The following is a 7577-nucleotide window of genomic DNA, read 5'->3' as shown; positions in this document are numbered from 1 at the left end:
GCACTTGAGTCTCCTTTTGGGCCGGGCCCGGGATGTTACAATTCTCCACCACTAGAAAAGGATTCGTCCCCGAATTCTGAACCTCATCCCGATTCCGTTCCGCGTTTCCAAATATCCCGGGGTAGTTAGCCTTCAAGTGCGACTCATGTTCCCACACATCCTCGTGGATCCCATCCATCTCCCAGCGTACGAGCACCATCTTTTCCTTCCGTCCACGGTTATCCACTTCCTTTTCCTCTACAATCTTTACTGGCTTGCTAACCAATGCCAAGTTACGTTGCACATCTGTAGGCGGATGCGGCAGGATCAGCTCGGGCTCTCGTATAACCTTCCGTAGCACGGAGATGTGGAACACGTCATGGAAATACGATAATTCCGGCGGTAGTACCAGCCGGTACGCGACTGCGCCGATCCTCTCCTTTATCACATATGGGCCCCATGTACCTGGGTCTCAACGTTTCAACTTCCGGTTTGGGTCACTCCCTCGGAATGTCCTCATTTTCAAGTACACTTCGTCCCCTACTGCAAACTCTAGCTTCTTCCGGTGTTTGTCGGCGTAACTCTTTTGGCGGTCGTGTGCTATTTTCAATCTGTCCTTTAGGAGTTCTACTTGCTTGATCGTTTCTCCAACTAGTTCAGGAGTCATATCTCGTTCCTCCCCCACTTCGGTCCAACATAAGGGGTCCCTACAGGGTCGCCCGTACAACGCTTTGTACGGGGACATTTCAATATTTGCATGGTAGCTGTTGTTATAAGAGAACTCCACCAATGGTAGATACTCGCTCCATTTGCCTCCCCATTCCAAGACACTCGACCTCAACATATCCTCGAGTGTCTGGATGGTCCTCTCGGATTGTCCATCCGTCTGTGGGTGGTAGCGGTGCTAAGGCAAACCTTTGTTCCCAATGCCCTTTGAAAAGCATGCCAAAAAGTTGAGGTAAACTTCGGGTCCCGGTCAGATACTATGCTTACATGTACCCCATGCAACTTCACTATGGTGCTCAGGTATTCTTGAGCTAAGTCTTCGGTCTTATCAGTAGTTCGTATAGGTAGGAAATGAGCCGTCTTTGTCAGGCGGTCTACTATCACCCATATGGCGTCCTTGTTCCTCATGGTCCGTGGTAGACCCGTGACGAAATCCATTGTCACCATATCCCATTTCCATTGTGGTAAGGGTAGCTCTTGCAGCAGTCCTCCCGGGACTCCGCGCTCCACCTTAACCAGTTGATAGGTCTGACACCGGGCTATCCACATGGTAACATCTCTCTTCATTCCTTCCCTGTGATAGTACCGTTTCAGGTCCTGGTACATTTTTGTCCGTCCCGGGTGAATTGCGAATCGTGATTGGTGAGCATGTGCCAGTAACTCGTCCCTTAAGTTCCCTTCATGTGGTACGCACACTCGGCCTTTAAACAGGATAGTACCATTCCCAGCCGTACGGTACCCGTTCACCTCCTTGTCGACCATCCCTTGGAGAGTGGAGTCCGTCTCCTGGGCCTTACTGATTCGACTCAGTAGGTCAGCTTGTTCCACGACCTCTAACCCTGCGCCCTCCTCGTTTACTCTCGTCGTACAGAGACATAGTTTTGTTAGGGTCGTGGCGAGTTCATGAGTTTCCTTTGCTCCGGAAACATCCTATTTCCTTCGGCTTAAGGCATCTGCCTCCAGATTTGCCTTCCCATGGTGGTAATCGATGACCAGGACGTAATCTGCTAGCAGCTCCATCCACCTGTGTTGCCGTAGATTCAAGTCTCCTTGGGTGAACACGTATTTCAAACTCTGGTGATCCGTGAAAATTTGCACCTTTTCTCCGTATAGGTCCGATCTCCAGATTTTAAGGGCGAATACCACCGCTGCTAACTCTAGGTCATGGGTTGGGTAGTTAGTCTCGTGTTTCCGCAGCTGTCCGGACGCGTAGGTGATCACCCTTCCCTCCTGCATGAGTACGCATCCCACTCCAACCCCGGAGGCGTCGGTGTAGACCACAAATGGCACCCCTGGTTTAGGTAGAACTAGTATTGGGGCTCTAGTCAGCATCTCTTTTAGTTGTTTGAATCCCTCCTCGCAAGCCTCTGTCCATTCAAACCTAACTTCCTTACCCGTAAGGCGGGTGAGTGGTCTGGTTGTTGTGGCGAACCCTAAAACGAACTTACGGTAGTATCCTGCCAATCTGATGAATCTTCGAACTTCGGTAGCGTTACCTGGTGTTGGCCATTTTGTGATTGCGGTGATTTTCTTGGGATCCACCGCTATCCCTGCCTCGGAAATCACATGCCCTAGGAACCCGATCTTACGTTGCCAGAAACTACACTTGCTAAGCTTAGCATATAACCCCTGCTCCCTTAACTTGCCCAGCACTATACTCAAATGGCGTCCGTGGTCCTCCCGGCTCTAGGAATAAATTTAGATATCGTCGATGAAGACAATCACGCATTGATCCAGATAATCTCTGAAAATGTCATTCATCAGTCCCATGAAAGCTGTCGGCGCATTCGTCAGCCCAAAGGGCATTACTACGAATTCGTAGTGTCCGTACCGGGTATGGAAAGCTGTTTTCCTAATATCCCCTTCGTGAATAGGAATTTGGTGATAACCCGAAGCAAGGTCGATCTTTGAAAACCATGTGGCCCCCTCCAGCTGATCCATGAGTTCGTCTATACGGGGTAGGGGGTACTTATTTTTAACGGTTACCTTGTTTAATCCTCGGTAGTCGATGCACAGTCGAAGGCTCACATCCTTCTTCTTGACAAAGAGCACGGGCGCCCCCCCCCAGGGCGAGCTACTAGGGCGTATAAAACCTTTTTCCACTAGTTCTTCCAGTTGTTTCTTAAGTTCAGCCATCTATGCCGGTGCCAATCGGTAGGGGCCCTGGAGACCGGGGCGGTTCTGGGTTCTAGCTCAATCGTAAAGGCATTATTCCGATGAGGTGGGGGCCCGCGTAGTGGTTCGAACACATCTGCATACTCTGCCGCTACATGAATACTTCTCAGATCTAGCGCTTCGGTCTCCCCCACCATTTCTATAGTGGCTAGGAGGGCTTCTCCTCCTTTCCGGATTGCTTCTTCGGCATGGGCCATCGATACCACGGATATCCCGGCCCTAGTTCTCATTCCTCTGTACACGATTTGCCTCCCATCAAGCGGAATCCTAACGCACGCCTTGGCACACTCTACTACAACTTTGTGCTGTGCTAGCCAATCCATTCCCAATATCACCTCGTAACGCCCCAGTTCTAGTTCCAGCAAGTCTCCGGGTAAGTTCACTCCTGCGAGGATCACTGGTACCTCCTCATATCTTCCCCTCGTGGCCATTTTCTCTGTCCCTGTAGTCTCGACTCCTGTCACCATGGTGTTGAATTTCCCCTTAAAGTTCCACTCACGTGTAAGTTTAGGGCTTACAAAACTGTGAGTTGCCCCAGTGTCGAAGAGAGTGAATGCCATCACTCCCCCGACCGCGACAGACCCTACACAACACTAATGCTAAGCTATGCGACTACAAATAGTTCTTTTCATAAAACATAGACGTAGCGTCAAATCAAGGACATACCCGCGACTGGTTCGGCTCCGTCGCGACCCTCGACGGCGTACGCTCTTGGCCTTGCGGCTTGTCCTCTCTTCTGTTGGGGTTACGCTCCTCCCGCATTCTCTCCTTGTAGTGTTGGGCAATCCCACGACAGATGTCCCTCTTGATCGCAGCGGTAACAGCGTCTGCGATGGCCTCGTTTCTCCTTCGGGCATTCCCTCGCCATATGGCCGCGTTCGCCGCAGTTGTAGCATGCTCCCGCCCTGCACTCCCCTACATGGTATCGTCCACACCTTTCGCATGGGGGCCTTGCCTGGGCAGGCTCGGCCGCGGGCAGTGCATTCCGGGGCCATTTCGCACCCCGGTTCTGGGAGGTCTGGTTCTGCCTCCGCTCCTCCTCGAGCCCCGATTCTTGTTCTGCGGCTTTCTCGATCAGTTCATGGACATCACGGTAGTCCCGCACGTTGCAGCTGTTCCTCAGTTCTACCCTCATTCCTTTGAGGAACCAGCGGATTAAGTCATGATCACTCATGTAGTGGCCCGCAAATCTCCGAAGTCGGTTGAACTCGTCTCCGTAGTCTCTCACGTTCCTTGTCCCCTGACGGATGTCCTGAAACTTGCTTTCCATTGCGTCCATAGCTTCCAAGGGAAAATACTTCCCATTGAATGCTTCCAGGAAGTCATCCCAGGTCAGTCGTATCCCGTGTGCCCTTTCGACCACTTCGTCCCACCACACTAGCGCGTCGTCCTTAAGATAGTGGGCAGCCAGATCCCTACGGAACTCCGGTGGGCACCTTGCAGAAGCAAAGTTCCTCTCAAGTTGACGTCTCCAGTTATCCGCGACAATTGCATCGGCCTTTCCATTGAAAAACTCCGTCTGCATACTCTTCATATGTCTCAGCATGTCCCAATAGTTGGGGCCTGGGGTGTGCACCACTGCAGACGCTGCCGGGGGTGGTGGCGGATTCTGATCCGCCCCAGGTGGTATGGGGTTGTCTCCCGCCCCTGCTGCGGCTTCACCATTGGGCAATTGACCCCATAGGCCTCACGGTACCTTTGTAGTTCTGCCAGGAGCGTTGCGTTCACCGTGTTTGGCATTTCCACTGGGTTCCCATTCTTGGGTGCGGCCTCCCTGTGGCTTTCTGCCTCGCTGGAGGCCTGAGACGCAGACCTAGTGACCCGTCGTGTCGCTCTCTGGACGGCCGCAACTGGCCTTGCAACTCTGACGTTTTTGGGAGGCATCCTGTTGACAAGCGAGGGGTATTAGCCACGGTTCTACTCAAATTCTATTGTCCACCGAGTAAGCTAGGAGTTCCGTCTGAATGGTGCACGTATTTTTTTTTTTTTTTTGAAAGCCCTTTGGAAACACTTAGAAAAACGCTTGGAAGAAATTCTTTTGAAACCTGGTTTTTACCTACTTCTACCCGACCTTTTCCCTACCCGCCCGGGACAGCACCGAGTGGGTTTAACCCGCTCTGATACCAATTGTAACGGCCCTGGCCTGATGATCCTCATCAAATACCATAACTCAATTCTTTTCCTCCAAAACTCTTATTAAAACTCAAATAGTCTTACATTAATCCGAACTCAACTAAAGACTAAATGTCAAATGAAAACTTAAGGAAAATGTTTAAAAGAAAAGAGTCATAAAAGAAAGCCTCGAGAAAACACTTGCACCATACGAACATCTACTCCCGCTCCTTCTCGGCCGTACCTGAAAGAAGAGGGTTGAGTACGGAATACTCAGTGAGGGCAGGTTCCAGGAACCCACGATCTCAACTCAGGAAGAGCAAACAATCACAAGTCATGAGCTAATAAGATCTATTGTACAAAAACAACCCAAATGGCCGACCATGAACTAAGGACTCTACAATGCACGTTTTTATATCCCGCCTCTCACGGCTGGCTCATCTTTTATGGGTTTAGGATCTGTCATTCCCAATGACTTATAGCTAGAGATCACAATCTTACCTTATGGTTCAGATCTTAGTTGCTTGCACGAAACCGAATCAAGGAGGCGGTGGCTAGGGGCTCGGTTGCGGCGGCTAGGGCTTCGCGGGTGGCTGGCGGCTGGCTTCGTCGGAGGCGGAGCGGCGCCGGCTAGAGGCGGCGGCGGGGTTCTACTCGGGCTGGGCTTCGCTTGCTGTCTCTCTTGTGGCTGAACCCTAGGGGAACTTCTCCTTTTATAAGAAGTGGGAGGGGTTATGTCTAGTGTTTCTTCTTCTTGGGCCTCCAGCACTTGAGTCTCCTTTTGGGACGGGGCCGGGATGTGACAACGGTGATGCGAGAAACGATGGCTCTGAACTTGTCGATGTACGAGCGTAGTGTTTCCGTAGGTTCTTGAGCCAGATTCCATAGGTCGGCATTAGTTGCACTCTGTTGGATAAACAGCGAGTAGTGTTTGAGGAAGGCCGTCGAGAGTTGATTGTAGTTGTCGATATAATGGTTCAAGGCATGAGGACCAACCGAGGGCGAGTCCGCTCAAATTTTCCACAAACAATTGACAGAGACCGGCATCGTGTTCTTCTGGTGAGAAATTGGCTCTCCCGGTTGCGATGCTGAAGGCGGTGAGATACTCTCTTGGATCAGATGTTCCGTTGTAAGTCGAGAGTTTGATTTTGTTCTTCTGATGTCGGACATGGATACTGAGGAGACGAGTTTTAAAAGGTGTATTCTTGGTCTCGCGGAGTACAAGATCGATCTCTGGTGCTGCGCTGGTTGCCTGATGGACTTTGGAGTTCATGCTTTGCAGCTGAGCCCTCATTTCTTCAATGTCGTCGTCTCTGTGTTAGGTCTCCCTGTTGGTGATCTGCGGGAAATTGGTGGTTTGATGATGTTGATCATTTAGATAACTTGGGCGCTGCTGTCTGGAGTCGATGATTGGTGCTGAAGATTCGTTCACAAAATTCTGATATTGTTGTCCGGAACTTGTGATTGGTGCACGTAGATCGTTAGTTTGGATTGATCGCTGTTGTACTGAACCGGTCACTGGTGTTGGTAAATCGTTGAAAAGAACACACTGGTGTCATGGAGTAATATCAACTTGTTGTGATCTTGATGCGCCAATCTCGACAGACTGGAGTTCGTTGATGCGGTTGTTGCAAGCAATCTGAGAATGCGCGAGGTCGTCCAAATGAGAGGTCGTTCCTCGAGCGAGCTCATCGATCCTTCCGAGAAGGGTCTGAAAGATCAAGGAGATGTCTGGCTGAGTGGAGTACATCGTTCTTGTGTTAGTTGGTTGTGTTGCAGCTGGGTTTACGACATGTGTTGTCATGTTTGTGGGTTGCACAGGAGTTGTGATCCGAGCGTAAGTCTCTAGATTTATTGGTTGGACTGAGGTCATCGGTATGAGAGACGTGGTTCCGGCTGGATGATGCGAGGTCGTAACTGCCGCTGGTAGGGCCGAGGTCGCCACCATAGAGGCTGTGTTGTTGGCTGGAAGGGCCGAGGTTGTCACCATTGATGGCTGGGTCGAGGTCATCGCCACTAACGCCGAGGTATTGGCTGGATGGTCCGAGGTTTCCACCATTGATGGTTTGTCCGAGGTCATCGCTACTAGTGTCGAGGCGTTGGCTAGATGGTCCGAGGTTGCCACCATTGATGGTTCGCCCGAGGTCGTCGCCACTAGCGTCGAGGTGTTGGTTGGATGGTCCGAGATTGCCACCATTGATGGTTTGTCCGAGGTCGTCGCTACTAGTGTCGAGGCGTCGGCTAGATGGTCCGAGGTTGTCACCATTGATGGCTGGGTCGAGGTCGTAACCACTAGCGTCGAAGTGTTGGATGGATGGTCCGAGGTTGCCACCATTGATGGTTTGTCCGAGGTCGTTGCTACTAGTGTCGAGGCGTTGGCTAGATGGTCCGAGGTTGCCACCATTGATGGTTCGCCCGAGGTCGTTGATGTTAGGAGTTTTCAAGGCTTCTAAGACAAATGATGTAGTATAAAAGATTGTTGAACCAATTCTAAGTGATTTCAAAGCACTGAGAATGCAAGTACTCGCTTAATCTAAGTGCAACCAGTGATTTAAAAGATTTCTAAACTAATGATTAACGCTAAC

The 7577-nt window shown here is 50.9% G+C and overlaps 1 long non-coding RNA gene across 1 annotated transcript in view; it reads left to right on the top strand.

Annotated features, from left to right (window-relative positions):
* LOC106320729 overlaps positions 1–5933 on the top strand; it is an 8022-nt gene extending 2089 nt beyond the window's left edge. The window contains exon 3 of the long non-coding RNA XR_001265903.1: positions 5921–5933. This is a non-coding gene — a long non-coding RNA (uncharacterized LOC106320729). The remainder of the gene's footprint in view (positions 1–5920) is intronic.
* The last annotated feature ends 1644 nt before the right edge of the window (positions 5934–7577 follow it).

This window comes from Brassica oleracea, unplaced genomic scaffold, assembly GCF_000695525.1.
Source record: "Brassica oleracea var. oleracea cultivar TO1000 unplaced genomic scaffold, BOL UnpScaffold01038, whole genome shotgun sequence".
Lineage (NCBI taxonomy): Eukaryota > Viridiplantae > Streptophyta > Magnoliopsida > Brassicales > Brassicaceae > Brassica > Brassica oleracea.
This window is presented reverse-complemented; position numbering and strand designations above follow the sequence as displayed.